We start from the raw sequence: 21,932 nt of genomic DNA, 5'->3' as shown, positions 1-21,932 counted from the left end.
TCTGCATGTGTCAATTCTAAGACCCTCTTCCAAACAGTGGCAGTGTGTGTCTGACATTTTCTTTTCTCAGGGTCAGTCAGATGCTCCTGTGTTTCAGGGGCACCGTGACAATGTATCGTCCTCCTGTGCTGTATCTGGTCTCTGTAGCTATTTGAAGGGAATATTGATACAACTGTTTCGAACAAAGTGTCAAAATGCAACGAGAAAAACAGCACAGGCGGAGCTACTCGTGCTTGGAATTGGTAAATTTGAAAGCTCTTTCTTTGACGTCTTTGCAGAAATAAAGTACATAGGGGCACATGTATGAAACTATTTTGCATTCGCAAACGATGCGAATCACAAAATTCGCCTGTTTGCGAATGCAAAATGGCCTTTCTGAATGTTTGAAAGGCTTTGGGATTTACAATTTAGGTAATCGCAACTTTTAGCGATTACTTAATTGCAAATGCAAATAAGGGAATCGCAATTTGTGAATCCCTAATGCACATGAAAGAAGCCTTTCAAAATGTGAACTGTGCATTTAGGAAATGCTATTACCATCAACTTCAAGTTGATTGTAACCATGTGCAAACTTTGAAAGATGCACAAAAGTGCATTTTTCAAAGTGCCATGTAGAGCACACATGCCCCCAGGGCATGTGTGTGCTTTACATGTGCACCTTTTTCGTGTTCTGAGGTGCTTCAGTGGGGCCTTAGACCCCTGGGCACCCTTGGCTTTGCATGAGCTAATTTGCAATTACCAATTAGGTAATCACAAATTAGCTAATGCAAAACCATTCGCACCTTTTGTCCCACAGGAACGAATGGAGTAATATTACCTAATAGTCATTCGCTATTTACTGACTCGCTATTAGGTAATATTAAGGAAATGCAAAATCTTTGGCGATTCCTACATACATAGCATTTTATGATTACCAAATATCAATTCTGGAAAAATCGCTCTTTGGTAATCGCAAAATGCTTATTTCATACATGTGGCCTAAAATGTCTTCAAATCTCCTCACACAGTTTACAGCACATAGGTATTCAAGAAGCTGCCATCTCCAGATGGTGAAAGATTCCTGCGAGAACCAACACTATCAAATACACAGACATAAAGAGCATTGGTACACACATGCAGGAATAAACTCAACCAAATGCAGACAGCCACTTATTTAGACAGAAACAAACACATGCAAATCCACATTTCAGCCAGGCCCATGCCGCTATGGCTGCTTGCAGATAACACCCCTGCCCTATGAACAGAACAAGAACAGGGAAGAAGATGTAAAAGGACAAAAAATGCAACAGAGGGGAAAACTCTTCATATGTGAACAGGACAAGAGTGAATCAGTTCTCACTGAAGGCAATCGTCTGTGGATCACTACATAGCAGGTCTTAAGAAGCACTGCTATCAGTGACCATGGCCAGTGTGGTAGTCTTTAAAAAAAAAAAAAATCTTTATTTATTTTTGATAGGCATGATAAAAATACAACCATCATAACTATGAATGACAACCATCATAAGTATAACAACAGTCACATATAGGGCAAGTATGAAAAACTTTGTTACAGCAGCCTCAATGATTACACGCAATGTCAGGGGAACAATTGAATGATACAATAAATTTCCCACCAGCATACCGATGGTGACACAGTATCTATGTTTTGCATTCAAGCCATCCATTACCGCTTTTCGGGGATATGCTACTGGCCATTTTGCCCTCTATCGGGAGGTTGTTGAGCATCTTCCACTAAGTCCAGCCCATAGTGATTCAACCAACTACCCCATACCTTATGGAATTTCTGTGGGCATCCCCTACTTTTATATGTGATTCTTTCAGCAGCCATACAGAAATCCAACTCCCTTCTCCATTCCTGGAGTGCAGGAGCTTCCTTTGAGCCCCAGCTCACTGTGCCATCGGATTCAAGCAAGCCTGGCTGATGAGGGGTGATGCCCTGAAACCAGTCCTAGGATGCTTGTTTCTGGTCCAGGGAGGACCTGGCTTGGCATTTCAGGCTGGACTATTCATATGAGGCACAGGGTCAAGACTGATTTGCATATGTCTGGGTCTAAACTGGGGTTGCATGGTGAGCAAAAAAACGATGGATTCAATCTAGATCTTTTGACTGGGGGTGAATGTTTGATTTGCTCTGCATTCCATACATCATCTATGTGTCTTTTGCTTTCTCGTCCTATGTGCGCTGGATATGCATGGACGTGAATCCCGGGCTCACTGTGCCACTGGATTGAAGCTAGACTGGCTGATGAGGGGTGATACCCTGATACTGGTCCCAGGATGCTTGTTTCCAGTTCAGGGAGGACCTGGCTTGGCAGTTCAGGTTGAACTGTTGCCATAAGGCACAGGGTCAAGACTTATTTGCATATGGCTGGGTCTTAACTGGGGTGGCATGTTGAGCAAAAGAACAATGGATTTAACCCAGATCTTTTGACTGAGGGTGAATGTTTGATTTTCTCTGCATTCAGTCCATCATCTGTGTGTCTTTTGCCTGCTCACCCTAAGTGCGCCGGGTATGCCCAGACATGCCCGAAACTGGTCCCAGGATGATTGTTTCTGGTCCAGGAAGGACCTGGCTTGGCAGTTTGTACTGTAATGTTTCCATGAGGCACAGGGTCAAAACTGATTTGCATATGGCTCGGTCTAAACTGGGTTGGCATGGTGAGCAAAAGAACAATTGATTTAACCCAGATCTTTATGAATGGGGTGAATGTTTAATTTGCTCTCCATTCCATCCATCTTATGTTCATCTTTTCCAGTTTCTGGCTACATCACGCTTCACCACCACAAGGCCCAAGGCGCTAAAAAGTAGTTGGGGTCTGGCAATATCAATAGTGCTTGGAATACCCAGAAGAACAAGTTTTGGATCTGCCGGGTTTGGTACCCCAAGAATCATACTCAGTTCCTCAATTATTGTATTCCAGTATGTCTGTTGGCATGGCAGCCCCACAATGTATGGAGAAATTCTCCCGTGGCAGTCCGCAGTGAAGACAATTTGGAGTGTCTGCCCATCCCATCTTGTGTAGTCTAACTCTATCATAGTGTATCCTGTGGGGAATCTTGTACTGGATGAGGAACAGATGGGTTTTGATCGCTACCTCTCTAGGGTACATTAGGGCTGCCTTCAAATCTATATCTTCCACGGTACCCACATCACTTTCCCACCTCTCCCGGAGTTTACCAAGCTTATCGGGCACGTTATTATTTAGTGTCTTATATGTAAGGGATACTGCTTTGTTTGTTAACTCTCCTTGTAGCACCCTTAGTTTGAGCGGCGCATACGCTGGTAGGTCCGCTCTCATTTTACCTTCTGCTAACCACGAGTGGCACAGTTTTGCATATTTAATTAATTGGGACCTATGAAGCTTATATTCGGTTCAAAAAGTGGATGAGATTTAAGTTCACCCATATCGATAATGTACCCAACCGTGGAGATACCCATCAGATCCCATGCCCTGAACCCCTGCAGCTTAACCAGCTTTCTGAGCCACCTCCTCTTCCACAGTTGCATTGCCTTAGTAACTCTGCAGGCCCATCCCATGGTTCTTGTCACTCTTTCCCAGACCTCAAGATTGACCCGCATCGTGGGGAGAGGCCCACAGGTTCCTTTATCCTGTATGGATAGTGTAAGTGAGTGGGGGGTTCTAGCGTATCCCTCTCTAGTCTGTAGGTGGGATGTTCTCTTGCTGTGTGTACCCAGTCGTTAATAGGCATCAAATGTGCAGTCCAGTAGTAGGCATCGATATCTGGCAACGCTAGCCCACCATTGTAGGGATTGCGCTGTAGTGGCCTTAACGCAATCCTCAAGTGTCTCCCTAACCATAATAGTGATCGCAATTCACTGTCGATTGCAGTGGACACTGCCCTGGGGAGGGGATGGTAGGCATTTTGGAGGGCGCATAGGAGCCGGGGCAAGGTAAGCATTTTAAACATAGCCGCTTGTCCCATTAATGTGAGAGGCAGGTCTTTCCATCTTTCTGCATCCTCCTTGAACTAAGTTAGTACCTGTCTAATATTGCAGTGGTGGCAAACCTCTGTGTGGGTTATAATAAAGATACCAAGATATTTGAAGCCCTCTGTGACCACCTTCAATTCCCCGGGTAAGGGAGGCCTGTTTAGGGTCCATCCAGGGAAATTCACTATCGACCTATTCCAATTAATCTTATAGCCAGAGTGTCTTCCATATTCTTCTATGATATGAAACAGGGTGGGTATTGTTGTTGTGGGTTCTGCTACATATAGAAGAATGTCATTCATGTAGAGAGAAATCTTCTCCTCTCCACTGTCATTGGGAGCAAATCTAAAACGCTGGATCCCGATATGTTGTAAAATCACACATGCTAGAGATTCCTCTGTTAATGTGAGAAGGAGTGGGGACATAGGGCACCCCTGTCAAGTCCCACTTTCAATGGGGAAGTTTGGGTACAATTTACCATTCACCCATACCGCTGCTACTGGTGCATTATCTAGTGGCGCCACCCACCTCTGAAAGTTCAGTCCAAACCCATATTTAGGTAAAGTACAGTCAAAAAATAGTCAGTGTATCTCATCGAATGCCTTTTCTGCATCCAATGACAGGAAGACGTGTGGGGCATCTCGATCTTTGACCTTCATCAACCAGTTGTGGGGTCTACTGAGGTACCACCGGGTGGCACGACCAGGCATGAACCCGGACTGGGGTCATATTGTGTAAAGGATGTGATTGTTCTCAGGAGGCGTTTTGCCAGGGTTGTTGCCAATACTTTAACCTCTGTATTTAACAAGGAGATGGGGCGGTATGAGTCACACCTATCTTTGGGTTTGCCATCCTTGTATGTAACTGTTATCGTGGAAGTTACGGAGATCAAGCGGGAGGGTGATGTCTTTCTATGCATCTTGATAGAGGCATAACAAGTGGGGGGTGCAGTGTCTGTATACTGCTTATAGAATTCGGCGGGTATACCATTTGGGTCTGGGATCTTACCCTGACACAGTTTGGCAACAGCCTCCTTCACTTCTGTAAGCGTCAGGTCCTCTTCTAGCCCCTTTATCTCATCTCCTCCCATTATAGGGTTCTGAATGACCACCAGGTAGTCGTCTATATCTGAAGAACTACTAAGTGGGTGCGCCTCATAGAATGCCTTGTAATAAATAGTGAACGCATCATGATTTGTTCATCCGTAGTGTGAGTTACTCCCAGGTCATCTACAATACTCCGCACCCACCTAGCCTCCATCTCTTTCTTGCTCAGCCAGGCAAGGAGTTTCCCAGCTTTTTCTCCGACTTTATAGAGTCGATGAAGCATTGCTAGCCTCTGCTTTCTGGCATTGTCTTGTGATAGGTCGCAATACTCTAGTCTCAGGGCTTCTAATTGCCAGGTGGTCAGTGGATATGGCCTGTCCATGGCCCAACTTTCCATGTGGAGCATTTGTTGCTCTAGCCGTTCTAGATTCTCTACTCCCTTTTTCTTTTCCCAGGCTATACAGTTTTGGGCCCTATTGCGCAGCACCATCTTATATGCCTCCCATAATGTCTCTCCAGAGGAGAGTGTGCTCTTAGTTTCATTGAAGATCTCAGTATCCGTCGTAAGACCCCGCAGGATACCATCTTTTTGAAGGTCCCAAGGGTTTAGCTGCCACTTCGTGTTAAGACCTTGGACCCTAGCTACCAACTTCACCAAAAGTGCCATTGGCATTCCATATCAGAACAGTGAAGCAGGGGTCTCTATTGGGGTTGATGTGATCATGGTGTGGGCTTACTAAGTATCTCAACTGCACATGAAAAACCCACGAGGCTTTCTAGCTGTCCATAGTGTACCCACTCTCTGGGAACCTGTACGACCAACTGTATAAAGAAAACCATTACCCCCCCTTCACCCAACAAACCTCCCTCCCCACCCCCCAGACCCAGATAGAGCCCAACACTAAGTCAACCCCGATTGGGGTGTTGGGAGCACCCAGTGCATATGTAGATCTCCCATGACTGGTATAGTGGTGCTAGTTTATGATTCTAATAGTTCTGGATTATGCAGGTCTATCCGTGTTGGCTGCTGCCCTGTCCCTTCTTGTTCTTCCATAGCGGAGATTTACACAGTCAAGGGATGCATACTCTCATGTTTTAACAAAACGTATCCCACCAAGGACCATCTGGATGGTCCTTTCCAATACAGAGGGACAGGGGATAAAGGGGTGGGTCACCCCTAGTGGGTACAGAGGTAGGGGAAGAAAAAAATCATTTTTTAACATATGTAACCCTCACACACTCTAATAGTGTCATGTTTTATCATCGGGTTCACCCTGACTCTGAAAGGTCAGGGTGAGCTCAACTGTATTCCAGGGAGCACTTCTTAGAAAGGTGACCACGGGGTTTAACTAGACATTAAAAATCCCTCACCTTTTCCAAAGTATCCCTTTATTAGTGGAGACGATGGGGAAAGTAAAAACAATATTTTGCGGGTGACGTCGACTATTATGGTCCTATGACCCTTTTTCAAACCAACATGTTTCAGTCCTACTCTAAGGCCGAAAAAGGTTCCGGGGCTTTCATCAGGGTACAGAATGGTACCTCCCTGGGTTATTGGTCAACTACATAAGTGACTGGTTTGTGCCAAACAAGTGTAATGGGGCAATGAAAATACTTGCCCACATGCAGTCTTTGTGAGGAATCACCCACAATTGTTGAGTGTTGAGTATCTCGGGAGCGGGAGTGGGGCACCATGTAGTCACACTTTACTCAAGGGTCCTGCCCCAGCTAGTCGCCTAGTTTCTCTTCTTGTCTCCTGGCGAATAGCTGGGGCAGGACTCTTGAGGAAAGTGTGACTACAGGGCGCCCCACTCCCATATTCTAGAGTTTTCATGCTTCACCTCTACCTTGCAGAACACCTCCCACAGGATCATATCCCAGGTCTAGGAAGTTAAGAATCCTCGCTATAAGAGGTCTAGGAGGTGCCCCCAGGTGGGCTTAAGACTCAGCGCCCTATGTGCCCGCTCTATTACGAGGCAGGTAGAAAAGTCTTCAGTGGTCAAGTGAAAGGGTGCCTTTCAGCCATGGTTCCAAAAATGGCAGTACATTAGTTACTTCGATCTCCTCTGGAAAGCCCAAAAAACTGAGGTTGTTTCTGCGTGGTCGGTTTTCTGCATTCTTTATTGGTGTGTCGGAGCTCTTCTACTCCCTTCTGGAGGTCCTGCTCTGTGTCTTCCACCTCCAAAATCAGAGTCTCTGCTTCTGTTACTCTTTCCGAAACATTATGTGGGTTTTGGCGCAGTAATGTCACTTCCCAGCAGACGTCTCCTATTTTGCCCTTCAGAACCTCTTCTGATGATTGTATCACTTGCAGTAAAATGGCGTTGCTCAGGAGGGGTTGTGTGTCTTTTTCAGGGCCCACCGGGAGGTCAATGAATTAGGCATGGTGGTCCATTTTCTCCGTCGAGGTTGTTTTATGTCTTCTTCTTTTGTCATGATATCAGTGAATCAATAGTAATAGTAGCCGCTGGGAGGCAGTTCAGTTTTGTTCCGGAAGCGTCACCATCTTGTTGAGAGAGGACAGGGAAGGACTTGGCAGGATGGCAGTTAGAGTCCAATTTAGGGAGCAGGCCTGGGAGAATTAGTGAAAACTCCGCCCGCAGTTGTCCTGCTTGTGTTGCCCCCCGACTAATCCCTCCGTCGTTATCTCCGCTGGTCCACTGCAATGAGAGCGTTATGTAGTGTAGCAGTTAAAGTTGCTGCAGATGGCAGCTGATTTCCCCACTGTCTTTGCAGTAGGCGGTAGGAGTCCGTCTCGTTGGGCCCAAAGTCCGCACTGCAGTAGCGTGATATCCTGGCAGTGGTTTCTTTATGCAAAGGGGTCCAGTCGACATTCCGGAGCGTCCAGTTTATCCACCCGCTTGCCCCATGCTGCTGTTTGAGGCCACCAATCAATTCTACATGCAGGTCCCATGGTGATTTTCGGGTTTATATAGTCCCATAGGTTATGCACCACGAGACAGAATACTTTACCCCCGGCCTGGTGGCTCATGCCGTTGCTGCATGTCACTGCCCCATTGGGGTTGCAGTACTTTTAGTGCCTATGTGCTATGCTCTAGGGCCCAGACACTACCTCCTCATGACTCCCGGACATACCTCGGGGGGCATGGCCAGTACCTCACCAGAAATGCCTATGTAGATGAACACAGGCCGCTCCCCAGCAGTCTCTCCTTCAGGGCCATGACCACTGGTTCTGGGATCAGGCCCGGTCCTTTGCACCCGTCGCCACTGCAGGTGCTGTGTCCAATACTGCTCCTTCTAGGATGTGGGGTCATCAACTCTTTATTTCTCAGTCCCTCAAGCAGCTCCTGCACCAGAGCCCTGCATTGATGTTGTAGTGTCCCTGACAGCCTGGGATCAGGTCAGGCCGGTGTTTGCCCACTCCGCAATAGACGAGACCACAGCAACCAACCGTCATTCAGTCCAGACCTCCCTCACCAGTTCAGTCTGGATCCACGTCTATGCTCCTCCTCACATACCGCCACTCACAGTTGCACAGCCTCTATAGCCCACGCAGTGTCCGTGGGAGTCTGGGGCCTTCATCTCGAGGGGAAGGAGGGCGGGTGTGGCAATCCTAGGACGGGAACTATTCGGCGTCACTGGTCTTCACTGCCCTGTTTCACCACAAAGGTGGCCTCTCCATGCAGCTGCTTCCCAGGCAGTTGTGTTCCTGTGGCTTGGCCCCAAAGGTGGCTGCGCAGCTTCAGCAAATATTCAAGACCCTTACCGCCGGGGGACCAGGCACTCATCTACGGGTCCAGTGCTTCTCCGTGGGTTGTCTCGGTGCCCTTCAGCCACTGGGGGGGGCTCCAACGTAACCAGGGCAAAGCGATTGTGCCCTTAACCAGCCAGGCCGCCATCTTATATCCCTCTGGTCGGCACAGGACCTCGCCTTTTAACTCCTTTCTCTGCAGGCTGTCAGGCCAAAAATCACCAAATCTTAGCTTGGATAAAGTGTTCCCCTGCGTGAGTCACCCAGATTGTGGCTTCAGTCCATCCACCAACGTATCAGGGAATGGGGCCATCCGCCTACAACCCGGCGGTCCCGCAGTAGGCATTATGATGCGACTGCCACCGCAGCAGTCGCAATACCTATCTTTTACATTGCGGTGGGTGCTGCTGGCTGCAGGACCCGCCGCAATGTAAACAAGGGACACACTAAGCATTCAATAAGAATTTCTCCTCTAGAGAGCAGACTCTTTCACATGTTCATGCTTAATTTTCACGGTAGCCTGATGCCCTGTGTGTGTCCACTGATTGCTGGGATGCATTATTGACTGTGGCAATACTATTAACACCTGTGGTAGGGCTCTTCACGTTTAAAGGAAGTGGTAGGGGATGTCTCAAGGTGTATTCCCCTGAATTGTCTGCTCTGGGCTGATATTCCCCCGTGAACTGGTATCTATGTAGTTGTGGAATAAATTTTTCGATGGCACAGGTATGGTGATGACTGCTGAAAAGGTGCACCAATGGCTTAGTTGGCACCCTATAAGTAGATATGGACGTGTCTACAGCCCCAGGGAATGGAGTTTACTCTTGTTCTATGTAGGAGTACCAGTGCTTGGTTGGAGGCTGTTGTACAGCTTAGTCTGTGCCCCTTTCTGCTGCAGTCATAAATACTTTGGCAGCTATTCAGCCACAACATTTTAAAAGGCACACTCAAATGACAGTTGGTGGCTAACCCTTATATGCGTGTAGCTGTGTGTATGTGTCACATAGGTATGGCCTCATTATGCATATCATGCCATTGATTCTGTCCCATTACTTAATGACCTTGAATGGCGACCAGATATCTGAGGTATTAGTAATGCTTCTTGTGCTCGCTGCATACCATGGAGGTAATGTGTACCTCTTCTGCCTCAGACTCCACCTTATGAGACAGTGTTAATTCACTTGTCTCTGTCTTCATTGTCTTGATGGCCTCTTTCCTTAATGATTAGTCCCTCTGAGGCAATACTTTCCAAAGTGGGTTATTTTTCTATACACAGAGCATTTCCATCTTTTCTCCAGGCAAATATATTTATGTGGCAGTTCCAGAAGTAACCAAATATATGGGTCGATTAAGAGTTGGGCGGAGAGAGTACTCCATCGCAAAATCAATGGAGTACCCTCTCCACCAAAATGATTTACAGACAGACGGCCCTTCAGTATGAAGATGGTGAAGACACATGACTACTTTATACTTTTACAAACTGCACAGGGTACAGGAGTGTTTAGGGGGGCACCACAGGTGCCTCCCAGGACCAAATGCGGAGGGCCAGGGAGGAAGGGGGCCATACGAGGGGCCCCCAAAGTCAGCTTTCGACAGCCAATCCATGTCAGAGAGGCAGACATGGATTGACTGTCAGAGACCGACATCGTAATCCTGGCAGTGGTAACGTCATCCTTAATGGATCATGAGGCTTTTCCGACTGCCCGATGGGTTCCTTGAACACGTCGACACAGCATTGGACTCCCCGGCCAGTTTAAACTCTGACCGTCGTCATAATAATACGGCGGTCAGACTTTAAACCTACAATGTCTAAAACATTGTATGCAAGGTGCAATAGATTGAAAGTTTTATATACACAATCATTACTCCATACTCACACATAATTTTTAATCTATAAAATAAAAAAAATGTACTTAACAAAGACACTAACCAAAACTGCAAACCTATATATCAATATTTAAACATTAACATATAAAATAATATTTTATCACTATTAATAATTAATGTATTATTTACTACTATTCCTAAACTTTGAACCATAAAATAAAAAATAAAATAAAATCATAATCCAAAATTAAAAATAATGAAATAAAATATATAAAGCCACATTTTAGAATTGAAATTTAAAAGAAACATGTTTACAAAGACATTATAATTTTCTACATAAAAATGTAAATTATTAATATTTTCACACAATTATAAAAAGTAATTGTTTATTTAAAAACATGTAAATTTCACTTAAGTTTATTAAATGTAATTTTTATATATTTTGAAGTTATAATTTATTTGTTGATTTACATTTTTTTCCCAATGTTTACAGTAAAATAATCATTTTTAATATCTATTATAATTGAATATATATTTTAATTAATAATAAATACATATTTATAACACATGTTAATGAAACCATATAAATGTATACAATGACAATATTAATTTGCATATCACTAACATAATTTACATTAAACATACCTTAAATTATCCACTTTAAACAAATCTCCCCACCCTTATCCCCTAAAAACCCAGTATCCCGCTGGTAAAAAATGTATAAATCCATTAGTTTTATACAATAATACAACTAAAATCACAAATTTCAACAATCTCGTAATTAATAAAATATCTAACTTGAAACACACCAAATAAATCATAAACATATAGAATCAAACACATTTCAATAAATTACACACATGAAAACACAAACAGTATTACATATATTTTCTAAATCAATATTTTTTTTTAAACAATAAAAAACAACACTTAAAACATTATCTTCACCTTCGATATTCCTGTCAACTATATTTATAATAACCCGATAATCTTGACACAATATTTTTGTATCACAATACATACCCCTGCCAGCGGAGGCTCCTCCGCAATGGCGGAGCAGCGGCGCCCCGCTGACTTAGAGCCAGCAGCTGAAAAAACCTCAATATTTTATTATTTTACAACTGCTGGCTGAGCCAGTGTGTGTAGGGAGGGGCGGGGCCGGGCCATGGCAGGGAGGAGGAATGAAAAATGCCCTACCTAATGTAAAGGAAAGTTTAAATTCTATTAGAAACACGGAGAGTAATAAGATTATGCATTTCTGTCTTCACTTTTTATTAATCAGCAGGTTCAAAGATAAAAAAAAAACTACAAAAACACTACATATCCCATCAAGCCAAGGGGATGTAACCATAACAAGCAGTAACCAATCATGATGCAATACGCAAGTCTATATAAGCACCACAAAGTCCTTCCTCTTCTTTACTGTAGGAAGTTAAAATTCAAACTGCCTCAGTCCGCCTTGGGATCTGACCCTGAAAATAGAACAAACTCCACATTCCTAGATCATTCTAGGCCAAATCAGATAGCATTATCCTACCAGAATTGATAATGACTACAAGTCTTGACAACCAGTCACAACTTTGGAAAACATCGCTAGTCAAAGAAGAGAAAATATGTCACATGAAGGAATTCACTGTTATCAAACCGTAAACATAACATCAGTCCTTTAATGACATCAACACTGTTTTAGCAATGTACAAGTGCAAGATACTCACTGTAACTCATAATTGTCCTCTTATACGTAACCTCAGAGCATGTCTCCTTTACTTCAGATAGATGGGAGGGAAGTCATATTGTCAATATGTAAAGGGGGGATAATCCTCGCCTCCGTGTCCTTCATAGAATTGAAACTTTCCTTTACGTTCGCTAGGAAAGTTTTCATTCTATGGCAGGACCGAAGGCGAGGATTATGCATGTTCAAAGCTGACTCACCGCCAGAGCTGCAGTGTCATGGGTTGGTTTGAAATCATACTTTTTTGAAAGTGGATTCCGAAGACCAATCTGCCACGTTCATAATGTCCTCCAGTCTGCCACCTTGGACGCCATAGCACCCCTGGTTGAGAGGGCTCTGACAATGTGACGATTGATTCTAGCCTCCTCCATAATCCATCTTACCCATCTGGCAATGTAAGGAGAATAGACCACCCTGAATGTTTTTTTGGTAGCGATTAATAACTGTCTGTCACTTGGCACCTTACCTCCGCCGTCATCTCCTCGTAAGTTTTCAGACATTGCACCACACAGAGTTTGGAATTACCCTTAAAACTAGGATAAGCTACTGACCTGATACTTGTTTTTGTTTTTCGAGATATAGTGAAATTAACCCATTTTGGGGTGAAAACTCTCACTGTGATGTCCAGGGATCTGACATCGGAAACTCTTTCAGTATATGAGACAGAGCAAGATGGCCAATTTCATGGAAATGTCCATCCTAGAGAGATATTGATTGTCCTGCCAAGTGGACAAAAAGGTAAGGACTTGATTGACACCCCAAAGCCCAGAATACCTGGGTTCTGGGGGGCAAGAAATCATGATACCCTTAAGCAGTTTACACATCGACGGGTGTTCCCCCACAGGGAAATTATTGATGGTGAGGTGCCCCACCGAGACTGCCGATCAGAAGGAATTGATTGTGCAATATGCAAGACCTGAGCTAGAGAGTTCATCAAGACAGTTCAGAATATCGGTAGCCTGCTCCCCCACTGGATCTAGTTGTCTCTCCACACACCAACGAACCCATCTTCTCCAGGCTGTTTGGTACCGCTTGGTTGTTCCTGGTGCCCACGGCTGTTGGATGAGTCTCTCAGCCTCTTCCGAAAGTCTGCTGTCTTCTCATTGTTGCCTGAAATCCTCCAAGCCATGAGAGTTAGGTGACCCTGCAACACCAATAGATGTGGATGGCCTTAGGGATCCCGGAGAACCCCTTGTGACGATGGCAGTAGCACTGGCTCCATCCAAGAAAGCTCCAGCAGAATGGAGAACAAAGCCTGGGATCTCTATAATGGCGTCACCAGAATCAAGGATGCCATCTGCCGTCAGACTTAAGCCACCACTTTGGGAATCAGAAGGAAAGGAGGAAACGCATAGGCCTGGCCTGTTGTCCAATCTTAAATGAAGGCATCCACCGCTGATGCCCCCAAATCCGGTCTCCAACTGATGGACCGGGGAAACTAGGCATTCAGTCTGGAAGCATACAGGTCCACTGTGCAAGGACCCCACCATTCCATCAGGGCCTAGAAGATTGTTGGATCCAGTTGCTAGCCGCTGGAATCCGTGAAATGTCTGGAGTTCCAGTCTGCCAAAATGTTCTAGGACCCAGGAAGATATTCCGCCATAACCGACATCTGACGTTGGTGACAGTATTGCCAAAAGTCCTTGGCCAGTACCAACAAGGCTTTTGAGTGTGTACCTCTCAGACAATTGATGTACTGGACTATCGATGTATTGCCCATACTGAGTAGGACAAAACACAAAACCTTGTCCCTCGTTAGGGAGCAAATTTCAAATGACCCCGCAAGAAGTTCCAGGCAGTTGTTATGCAGATTCCACTCCTCTGATATCCATTGTCCGGCCATTGAGATCGTGCCGCAACTGGCGCCCCAGCTGAGGCGACTGGCATCCGATTCAATGATCAGATCCAAGAGCGATCCAAAGATCACCCAACCATTGTACACCTCCATGTGGTCTATCCACCACTGTAGTTCTGTCTTGGCCTACGGAGTCAGGGAAACTATTTCCGAATAGGTGAGGCCTCGTCGAAGGTGGGATGCCTTGATGTGTTTGCAGTTTTTGTTTTATATCTTTGATCCTGCTGATTAATAAAAAGCGAAGAAAGAAATGCAGAATCCTCGCCTCCGGTCCTGACATAGAATGGAGTGGTATGGGCACTTCTAAGAGCGCATGTCTGTTTGGCCAGTCATCTTAGGCTAGCCAAACAGACATGCGCAATTCGGTTTCTCCAACCCAGCTGTATTGCACAACTGGGTTAACCAGCCCGCTCAGGCCAATTCCCGCGCTGCTCTCATTCTTGCCTCATGCTTGTTAACAACATGAGAGAAGTGCGGGGATTACACAAGGAGTCTCCAATGCTGTTTTAGGAAGCAGAGGAACACCGAGGCGGCCGACAGTTTCGGGTAAATCATATTTTTTAATTATTAACCTCCTGCGCTACCCCCCACACCTCCTCCACCCGCCCCATCACTTTTTGTTTGTGTCGGTAGCCATTGACCCCTGCCCTTCGTCGGAGAAAAAATTGGGTGGAAAGACAAAGGACAGAAGCTTATGAATGTCGACAAATACCCATGTACATGGGTGTTCACAAACTTGTAAATTGAACCCTAACTTGGAACGGCCTCCTATCAAAAAACATTTTTTAGGATACAGTGATGGTGAACGGAAAAACGATAGGATGTCATTTTCATTTCTAAAACACATTTAAATGCATGTAAATGAGCTGCATACATTTTTCAAAATATATCAGCAGTTAGGGAAGCACAAATGAAGGACATTTTTAATCCCGCAGTGTGATGGAAAGATTTCATTGGGATCAAAACAAGCGAAAACATTTTATTTGTAACATTGTAGATCTGTGCAAATGTAGTGCCCATTTCAATGGAAAATGTGCTATCTGTAATCAACAGTGCTCTATAACGCCACGCTTATTAATATATTTGTGACAGTATGATCTAATATGCACCACAAGCTACATACTACACCCTTACCACTCTCCCGTTGAACTGGCATGGCTCATGATATATACCTATGTGATGCTTGGATTTTTCACACAGTTCACAGTACCTATGACTTCGGTGATGTAACACTGATGGCAGCACCCTACCCCATTGTTCCAGCACCACTCGCGCTCATGGTGGAGCTCTACGCACACATAAATGAGATTACGGCTGCCACGAATCCCTTTGTGAATTCTTGCAGGAATAAGTGAGGTATGTTCAGTTGAAAAATATGTTTATGATCAAATTTACCTTTGTGAATAGGTCCCATTGTTTGTATATCAGCTTTTGTTCTTGTATGAATAACAGTAGCAACATAAATCAATTATTGTGTACTCGGTCTAATGTTACAAAGTATGAGCAAGAAAAGGTTAATATCATACATACATAGGATGTAACTGCTTCCCGCCTCCTGCATCAGGCTAAATCTTCATTTGCACTATAGATCTCATGATGTATAGCAGAACAAAGGTGTGATTACCTCTATACTAACCATATATATACTATGACTGTATTTTTAATATACTACATGGGATTCTGTAATCCCTGTATAAGTGTCAGTCTCTTATTTCTTTATAATCGGCGACTTGTGATGCACCCAGTCGCAGATTATAGAGAAAAGACGTCACAACTCGACTATGATAAGTTATTACAGTCACGTTCTGACTTCACAGTGCCTGCTAGCAGAGCCAGCTGCTGGGGTGAAAGGCAGGTCAGGTCATGGAGCAAAACTGAAGCAGCTGTTTAAAGCAACGAAAACATAACATTGCTTTTCTTTCTTCTGCTCTATTTGTTGCTTACAAAGACAAGCAAAGAGAACATGTTTATTTTTTGCACTCCTTAGATAGTGAGAGAAAAGCTAGAAAGTTTCTACACATTCTGAGCTAGTGCAGCCTTTCTTTTTAATTGAGCTCTATTGAACTGTTTCTAATATCTGTTTGCAACAAATAACTAACAGGTATTGATGTGTTTAATTTTGAACTAGAGGTTTTATTTTTATTCTTGATATTTGCAAACATGCTTGTTCTTTCCTATGAAAGAGTCACGCACCTAGGTTTTATGTGTTTTTTGGGAAAGGTGATGGCGTGGCCATGCAGTATATGGGATATAGTACCCCTTAGCAAACATGATAAGAGTATTACAAGTCACCTCAGAGTTCCATAAACTTATGAAAGAACTCAACCTTCAGCCACGTTCCTCTATATGGTTATGGAACTCCTCTGTGACTTGCAATATCCTTATAATGCAGGGCAGGGGGCACTTTATCCCTTATATGTCAGGAGATTACATTAGTTAATTTAAGAAATACTTTTGAGCAGACTGGCACTATTTATCCTGGATTAAGGTGTAGTATGACGAGATGTTGGGATGTCTGAGTTGTACTACTAATGAGACACGGTTTTCATGATAGGGGCCATTTTTTATGAAATTATACGGATCCTTTAATTAGATGTCTGGAAATAATAGTTCTAAACATGAAGTATTTCAACTTTTGCACTAGGTTTCCATGATCTTAGGTGAGAACAAGATTGATTTGTTATGTTAATGTCATACCATTGGTACAACTACAATACGATGTATCCTCTTCTATCTTTACAAATACTTTTAGTATTCAAGATGCTCAGTTACTGGGAACACAGACACACTAGATGTAAGTACTTTAAAGGGGGGCCAAATGTGACACCACTCTCATGAGTGAGTTTAATGTCGAGTTTGGTGGGAATTTATGTTACTCTTAACACAACTTATTGGGATACCTTAGATACTTTAATTTGGATAATTTTATTTTTAGTCACATATTCAAGTGAGGTTTTGTACCTTAAAAACTAGAAATGGTGTGGGTTTGACTGAAGCCTATTCCATTAGGTGCCTGTGTAAGCTGTGTTTATTTCAATAAAGGAGATTTTAGGATTGGATGTGAAAATATATATACAAAGCGTTCACTTGATTTGATAGTATTAAGGACAAATCGTTGTAGTAAATATAAGTCTGTCTCAGTTTTCCCCATGAGAATCTACACTTTAATATTAATATCATTATTGAGTTTTATGCACTTAAAAATATTCATTTTAAAATTGTTAATGATGCAATATGCTCCCTAATTAAGGGGGATATTTGCAATAAATTGTCGGAGCTCAGTGTTACTCCAAAATTGGTAACACCACGTGCCGGTATTTTTTAAACACAGGGATGTGACGTATTTACAAGAATACGGTGCACCTCTGCTTTTCCCCTAGTGCTGGCGCACTTACACATGGCTCTTGCACATGTGTTGTTTTTATCTTTGGACACCCTCTTAGGTACAGGTGAGGAAGGAGTACATTTCTTAATAAATCTGACTTTATTTTCAAGTTTAATGGTCTAGCTGAATGTGTATATTACTTATAGCCCTGAGTAAGTCCGTAGTTGCTATTTGGCCATCAAACAGAAACATGCTGGCAGTAAGATTTGAAATCTGAAATTGGAAGCTTTGACATTTTGGCAGGAGGAGTGTAAATCTAGAACTGAAAGGGGCCGTTTACAAATTTGGAGGTCCTCCTGTAGGACCGCCATCAATGAGCTACCAGGAGGACCTATTTTAAAAGAGATCAACACAGAGTCAATAAGCCATTTTTTCATGCCCAGACTCTTGAGCGAATGGCTCAACTGTTCGTTTGTTCATATTAGCTTCAGACGTGTCTGGTAGATCTAAAGTAAATAGAGTTCTCTATTCTCACGGATATTACCGTGTTTTATTATGAGTCATGTAAAACTACAGGGACTATGGGAATGAGTGCTGTGTCTGACATTTGTTCTGTTTTTTTGATATACACATCGTATTCAATGTCTGTATGCTGATTCTAATACATATACATCTTTTACAGATATACGAGGTTTCCTTTGAATTAGTGGAAGACCCCCGATGTAACCGTGAGTGTATCGGTTCTTTACACCTGAGGTTTGGATAAGCCTTAGCGTGCTTATACCGCCAAGGTGCTTTTCATGATTAGGTCCTGACGAAAGCTTAGTGAAACACATTGATAAGCTAAAACATGTTGACCACTTGATCATAAATAGGATTGGCCTGACCAATTTAAAGTCAGGAGTTAGTATCCACCACTATTTTTAAATTGCTCATATGTCGCCATCATTAAAAAGTTTTTGGCAGACGACATATGACTTTTAATTCACATTTGATTTCCACTCACTGTACACTTCATCTTCTGATCTGATAGCAGTTGCTCCGCCATACTATAAGCGTCGCAGCACACCAGAGGCACACAAGGCACCACTGGCAAAACCCCATGATGAAGCATGTCACCAACTATGTTGGTGAGTGAGGGTTTTACTTTAACATCAGATTGATTTTGTCTCACTGGCACTCAGCACGATATCTAGGAGAACAACCGGTTGGTTGCATCTCCCCCCATATACACTCTTTCGTTGTTTTTTCATTGATTTCGGGGGATTAAGAGTGTAACTCGACCCTCCCTCTCTTGTTGTTTTCAACTATTTAGGCAGCGCACAGCTGCGAGAGTTCCTTATTCGACCCAAGGGATTTGATCTCATTTTGATATATATATTTTTCTGGCACTGCAATGGAAAATACAGGGCTTACGTATACTGACGCAGAGGTTGATGCACTACTAGCTGATTCCTCACTTTTTGCTGACTCCTCGATAGCGCAAACAATATCACAGACGAGTGAGTGGGAAAAACTGACCGAACAGAAACGAAACCGCATCCGCACCATTTTACATGGCACTATACTAACTGAGTACCTACGTAATAATGTAGCTCCAAAGGGTCTGTTGGTCACTAATGCCCCTCGCATTTTCCTTGATGATCCAGTTTTTCGTAGGGATTGGGCCCAAATCGCGTGGCACTGCACCCGCGATTGGCTCGTATTAATTATAAAAACTGCTCTTAGGCTCTCAGAGGCGCTAATGGTGGAAATTCAATTAACAGAAACACATTTCCGGACAGTTTTGACTGGTTACAAAAAGAAATTGGATGAGCTTAATAAAGAGATCAATGAATACAAGGACACTTTAACACAGTCAAAAGCTCAGAAATTTCAGAAAGATCTTAAGCGTTTCTCATTTAATAAAATCTACCCTTATGCAAACCCTGATTTTGTCCCCCCAACCGACAGTAATGACCAGACACACAGCGCTGATGATAATGACTCTTTTTCTAATGGCTCTAGTAACGAGAGTACAAAATCCAGACAGCGAGGCAGAGGCAGAAATAGACCTTACCAGTTTCAACCAAATTGGCAACCCTTTCCTAACCAAGGGGGTCAGGGATATTACAACCAATTTCAACCACCACAGTTCCCAATGATGGGTTGGAATCCTGGCTATGCACAAATGCCTCCCTTTCCAACCAATACGTTCCACCCTCCTTTTTTAGACAGAGGCCGACGAGGACGAGGGCGAAGAAGGGGAAACAGTCAGGTTCACTGGGAGCAGGAGGAAGGGATGGGGAACAATACACGGAGCAAGGCCGGAACCAGCAATCAGAGAGTCTAGTGTTTAATCTTTCCTCAGTGACATTGACACAGACAGAGAGTGAAGTACTCGAAAGAGGACTAGGTTTTGTGCCCACAGCACGTTTGGACCGCTTCCGCTTGCAGTGTGAACTCTCTGAATTTTTCAGAAAACTAAAACTTAAATCTTTTTTTGAAAAAAATCAACCTAACGTCCATGTAGATCATCCCAGTGACACTGCCTTACGCCTGAAGTCCACATTCACACCCCCTCCCCATCTGGTTCCAGCAGAGATCACTGCTTTTGAACAAGCAGTTATTAATGATGTCGAAGCCTTCCAGGACCAAGGAGCTTATAAGAACATGAGTGCCCTGGAGTTTCAGGCTCTTCAGTCGTTGCAAAATAACCCTGCCATCGTGATAAAACCTGCGGATAAGGGGGGAGGTATTGTAATCCAGAATGCAACAGATTATGATCTTGAATGCAGGCGTCTTCTAGACAATCCTAAAAACTACATCCCTTTAACTACTGATCCCTCTCTGACTCTGAAAACTACTATATGCAATCTTGTCGAACATGCCGAGACAAGTGGTTTTATAAGCAAACAAGAGGCTGATTTTTTGACAAAAGGAAAAGGCATAACTCCGTATTTCTATACTCTGCCAAAAATTCACAAAAATAAGCTACCCCCTCCGGGTCACCCGATTGTATCGGGCATTGGCTCTCTTTTAGAGCCCCTTTCTATTTTTTGTGATTTTTTTCTAAAACCTATAATTCAGGATACTCCAACCTACCTTAAAGACACCAAAAGTTTTTTGGCATCTCTTCAAGAGCTAAGGGTAGATCATGATAATACTATACTAGTCTCTCTGGATATCGAGAGTCTCTATACGAGCATTCCACAAGACAATACCATCCAGGTTATTGGGGAAGCCCTTGACTCCGTTGATTGGTCATTTCAAACACCCAAAGGTTTTATCATCGACTGTGCCACTCTGGCCCTAAAGAAGAATTTTTTTGAATACCAAGGCACACTGTACCTCCAGTCAACTGGTACTTCGATGGGCAGCACGTTTGCGCCGAGTGTGGCGGGACTTTATGTTTTAGATTTTGAACGTAAATTTATCCTAAGTCCACTTAATCCTTTTTCTTCTTATCTTTCCTTTTGGAAAAGATATATTGATGACATTTTTATCATCTGGCAGGGCCCTGAGAGTATCCTTCACGATTTCTTACTATGGATAAACACCTGTGACCCTCATCTGCTATTCACCAATTCTTTCCATAAGCACGAGATGATATTTTTGGACGTGGTTGTCACTAAGATTGATGGGGCTTTAGTGACGAAAACTTACCATAAACCTACAGCCAAAAACAACCTTTTGGCCTTCTCCAGCTTCCACCCTCGACCACTCCGGGAAAATCTCCCCTATGGCCAGTATTTACGCATCAGGCGGAACTGCAGCAAGGTGGAGGACTTTCGGAAACAGTCCAATGAACTGACACATAAATTAAAACAGAGGGGCTACCCCGATACTATTCTGACAAAAAGCTGTAAACGAGCCAGAAATCAACCTAGAGAGGTCCTGTTGCAAACTTTTCCCAAAGAGTCCACAGACTTACCATTGACGTGTGTAACTACTTACAACGTTGCCTCCAATGCTGTTGCAAAATCCATTAACAGACACTGGGGGATTTTGACGAGCAACAACAAGAATTGGGAAAAACCTCTATTTGCATACAAGAAAGCCACGAGTATAAAAGACTCCCTTGTCCATACAAGACCGAGGATTCCGAGGAAGCCTATTAACCCTCCGTTCTCGACACCTGGGGCCTACCACCTGTTTTCGGCCACTATCCCTGTGGGTCATGCAGTGTGTGCCATCTTACGTCCCCTACTAAAACTTTAGCTCTGGAAATGGGTAAAACCTGGACTCAACGTAGTCACACCAATTGTAACACGACCGAAGTGGTCTATTTAATCACATGCCCTTGTGATCTGAAATATGTGGGCATGACCACACGTAAGGTCAAGTTACGTATTGGGGAGCATCGAAGCAACGTCCGATGTAAAAAAAGCATGACAAAACTAACGGAACATTTCCTACGCTTCAATCACACTGCGGATGATCTACATTGGACCATCATAGAGCAAGTAAAACCTTCCCTACTGTTCGAAAAGGAACAGCGGTG

Source organism: Triturus cristatus, chromosome 9 (assembly GCF_964204655.1).
Source record: "Triturus cristatus chromosome 9, aTriCri1.1, whole genome shotgun sequence".
Classification (NCBI taxonomy): domain Eukaryota; kingdom Metazoa; phylum Chordata; class Amphibia; order Caudata; family Salamandridae; genus Triturus; species Triturus cristatus.
Note: the sequence above shows the minus strand (reverse complement) of the source record.